Source organism: Penaeus monodon, chromosome 2 (assembly GCF_015228065.2).
Source record: "Penaeus monodon isolate SGIC_2016 chromosome 2, NSTDA_Pmon_1, whole genome shotgun sequence".
Lineage (NCBI taxonomy): Eukaryota > Metazoa > Arthropoda > Malacostraca > Decapoda > Penaeidae > Penaeus > Penaeus monodon.
In genome coordinates this window covers 25,884,384-25,889,383 of record NC_051387.1, presented here as the reverse complement: position 1 = coordinate 25,889,383, position 5,000 = coordinate 25,884,384, and positions in this window count along the sequence as shown.

Below are 5,000 nucleotides of genomic sequence, written 5' to 3'. Positions count from 1 at the left end.
CTGTGTATATATGTATATATATAAATATATAAATATCTATATTATCTATATATTATATATAGATATATATATATTCTTTATATATATATATATTATAATTACATTTTTGTATATATATCATTACATATATATATACATATATACCTATTTTTGAGGCATATATACATTAGATATAGATAATATATATATTAGTATATATATACATATATATATATCTATATATATATATATATATATATGTATATAATATTTTGTGTGTGGTGTGTGTTTGTGTGTGTGTGTGTTTGTGTGTGTGTGTGTGTGTGTGTGTGGGTGTGTGTGTGTGTGTGTGGTTGTTGTGTGTGGTATATGTATATATAAATATATATATATATATATATATAGTTTATAGATATATATAGAATATATATATAGATATATGTACACCACACACACACACACGCAGATATATTATATATATACATAAACATACACACACACCTCACACACACAACACACACGCACACACACACCACACACACACAGACACACACACACACACACGCACACACACACACACACACACACACACACACACACACACACACACACGCCACATAGATAATATATATATTATATGATATAGAGATATATACACATAATATATATATATGTATATATATTATATACTATATATATGTATATATATATATATATATATAATTATATAGATGACATCTTATCTCATAACAAAAAATAATATATTTATATTATCATAATACATATACATACTCCATATAATCTTATGTATATATATATTAATATATATATTATATATATTATTATATATATATATATATTATACTTATATAGATGGTGTGTGGTGTGTATATAGATATATATATACTATATATATACTCTATATAGTATTATTATATAATAATATATTATATACTCACATATATATCTATAGTATATATATATAATATATATATATATACTTATACATATAGCTATATGTATACTATATATATATATATATTATATATATATATTATATATAGTATAATATATGTATATATATATATACATATATATATATATAATCTATATTATAGATATATATATATATATATATATATATATATATACTATATGTATACTATATATATATAGTATATTGTATATTTTAGTATATTGTATAGTATAGTATATTGTATAGTATAGTAAATTGTATAGTATAGTATATTGGATAGTATAGTATATTGTATAGTATAGTATATTGTATAGTATAGTATATTGTCTCTTCTAGTATATTGTCTAGTCATAGTCTAGTTGTATAGTCATAGTGTTATCTAGTCTCTTTTATCTATTCTCTACGTCTCTTCTCTATTATGTAGACATTACTATAATGTTATATATCTGTATCTATAATGATCAGCTATTGTATATGCATGTATCCTCTATGGTATCTATATGTGTATATATTTATATATATGTATCTATATGTATATATATGCTATTATGCTATAGACCAGGTATGAATGAGATGATCTTTTCACATACAATGAGATTTTTGACCCGGTTTCGATTATGTCTTCTTACACGAAGAATAATCGAAACCGGTCAAATACCTCTCTTGATATGTGAAGATATTCATTCTCATTCTACCTTTGTCTGACATTTGTCATATGAATACGGGTTCAATGCATATATATGTAATAAAATTCCCCAAATTTAAAACTGGGGGCCTTCAGGGGGGTTTTAAGTTTTCCCAAAAAGAGTATTGGGGTTTTTTTTTTCCATAGGGAGGCAAACTCGGCTAACTCTAGACAACCACCCAATACCTATTCAAAATTCTGCTAGATTTCTTGGTCTACTCTTTGATAGTAGACTCAATTACTAGCACTAAATTTATTAATGTGCATTTCTGGTAATGAATGGGGAGCTGATAGAAAGTCTTTGCTAATGGTATATAAAGCCCTGATTAAGTCTAAAGTAGATTATGGGTCAATCGTGTATGGTTCGGCAACGAAAACATATTTGAAAGGTTTGGATGCTGTGCAGAATGCTTGTTTGCGTGTGTGTCTTGGAGCCCTGAAGTGCACTCGTATCGAGCGTCTTGAGGTGGAGTTAGGAGTACCTCCCCTCCGACTCAGACGCGGCCAGTTAGCCTTGAGCTATGCCGCAAAGGTGGCTCGAGACCCGAGCCACCCCAATGGCAATAGTGGCATTAGGCCCTTTGCCCCGAGACTCCACGACCTCGTCGAGAAAGTCGGTATAGATCTCTCAACCATCGATACCCTGGTTCAGTTAAGTATAGCACCATGGGGAACCCCCAATTTTTCTATCATGGAAGCCTGGCTTCCATCAGCCAAGGCCATGGCGCCGGAGGTGGAGGTAACGCCAGGTTCAGAGAGATCCTTGTTAAACATCTCCCTTTTTTCATATATATACCGACGGCTCCAAGACAGATGAGTGTGTGGATGCGGGTGTATGGTCGACTGAATGTGAACTAAAGTTCAGATTGCCGAATCATACATTGATCTTTCTTGTTGAACTATTTGCAATTGATAATGCTTTAGATTTTGCACTATCGACGACCCACGACAGAATAGTTATTTTTTCAGATTCATTAAGTTCACTTAAAGCCGTTAAATAATTAGAAACCACTAAAAATGAACTACTGGGTAATATCATTCGTAAGCTACATGGTGCCAATAAATCAATCAAGCTAATATGGGTACCAGGCCACTCTGGTATCCATGGCAATGAGCAGCCTGACAAATTAGCCGGATCAACTGGTGATCTGGACCTTGGCATAGTCCGTACAGATCTCGGGTATTTTGTGTCTCTTATAAAAGCAAAAATCCATCTCCTGTGGCAGAGTGAGTGGATCAACCTGCAACTGACTAACAAAGTCAGACAAGAAATAAAACTATGGGATACGCCCACAGGAAATCAAAAGAGAGGGGGGGTGTTGGCCCGCCCTCAAGGTCAATGCCACCAGAATCACTCACCTCACTCCCTATATAGAGAGAACTTTCCCTCACAGTCCCTCCAGTGTACCACCACCCTTACATTAAACCATCTACTAACAGTATGCCAAAATACTCAAAACAAAAGCCCATAAGTTTTACAATATCAATATTTTATCACATAAAGAGAAAATAATAATAAAGTCATTCCTTTTCTAAGGAGACAAACTTTGACCTTATTATTTGATAGATAAATAGGATCCATTGGCTTAATACCTTTTCCACATACCCCTAGTTGTAGCCAAGAAATCAACAAAGAAAGAAAGAAAAAAGCGAAAAACGGTGTAGTAGCCTGTCGGGAAACTTTTTTAGCGGCCGAATATACCGGCGGAAGCTAATGACGTTAAATGTTCCTGTGCCGGTCGAAAGGGCGAGGTTTTTATGTGGTAAGATGGGTTTTTTAATATTTTTTTTTTTTCATTTATATATTAAACAGATGGGTCCGTCCTTTTGTTTTTTTCATGGCTTTATTTTCGTTTTTTTTACCTTTTCATTAATGTTTTGGGGGTTTTTCCGTTTTTTTTATTTTATTTTTCGCTTCCTGGTGTGGTTTCAAGTTTATTACTTTTAAATGTGTTTTTTTTTTCTAATCAATAAATGTGTAAGCTTCGTGAATGAAATTTCCTTTTAATTAAAACCCCTTTGGAGACAAATGATACCAAATTTGGGTACCTGTGGCAAGCAATTGCCCCGCATCGGGGTTACCCACGCTTACCAAACGGAAACCCCCACACACACACTTTCCTTTTTTATCTCTTTACACTCTTCTAGACGTCTCCTCCTTTCGATACATGTATTTTTCCTGGACGTACTAACCAGGTAGTGGTAGCGACTAATGACCTAATTAACAAAGGTAATTAAGAATAATAAAGTTAATCACTAAACCAGTTTTGCTCTATGGAAGCGAAACCTGGGCGTCATCAAGTGGCTTGGAGTCTCGTCTTGATGCCTGCGCACAGTTGGCAGGACTGACATGGAACCTGTTACATGCATAATTACATGCCTATATAGCCAACTCAGGCTATATAGGCACCTAGCTCGTTTCCTTGTGGACGACTCTACCTATCAGGCTGCCTCTTTGCGAGACAATCCTGGGTAGAGGAGGCCCATGGGACGACCTAGGAGCTAGAGATGGTCCGAGGGCCTACCTGGAGGTTCGCAATGAGGGACCCCCGTGGATGAAAGCGAAAGGTGGATGCGGTCATGCGCTCCCGATGATGAGATATCTATATCTATATCTATCTATCTGTCTATCTATATATATATTTATATATATAAACACACACATATCTATCTATCTATCTATCTATCTTTATGTATGTATATATACATATATATATATACATATATATATATATATACATATATACATATATACATATATATATATATATATACATGTATATATATATGTATATATATGTATATATATGTATATATTGATATATATATATGTATATGTATCTGTTATGTATATATTATATTAATTTTCTGTATATATATATGTATCTGTTATGTATATTTTATTATCTGTATGTATATATATGTATCTGTATGTATATATATGTATCTGTATATATATATATTGTTACGCCATGGGTCTTTTGTCTCTGTGCGAAAATGTTTACATGAAAAGATGACCTGGATGTTAACATGAGGGCCTGGCATAACATGACGCAACTGGCTTGCTTTAGCGGAGAGCGAGGAACAGCAAGAGAGAGACGGAGTTGGGTGCTGCTCCTGTGAATACCTCGTGTGTGCCCTTGTGACCTGATAAACTTTGTGTTGCCCTGTTATAAGCTGTATTGTGCTGTGTGACATGCTGGTTTCCCCCCTGTATTGTGCCTATAGAAAAGTGTACGGGTAAATAACTTGTGGAAATAAAGGAAAGACTGTTATTTTGTGTTTATTTCGTGCCCTGCCTCGCCAAGTGGGTTTCCCCTGTGGTGTTTGGGATGCTGTGGTACTCGGTGCCTCTTGGAG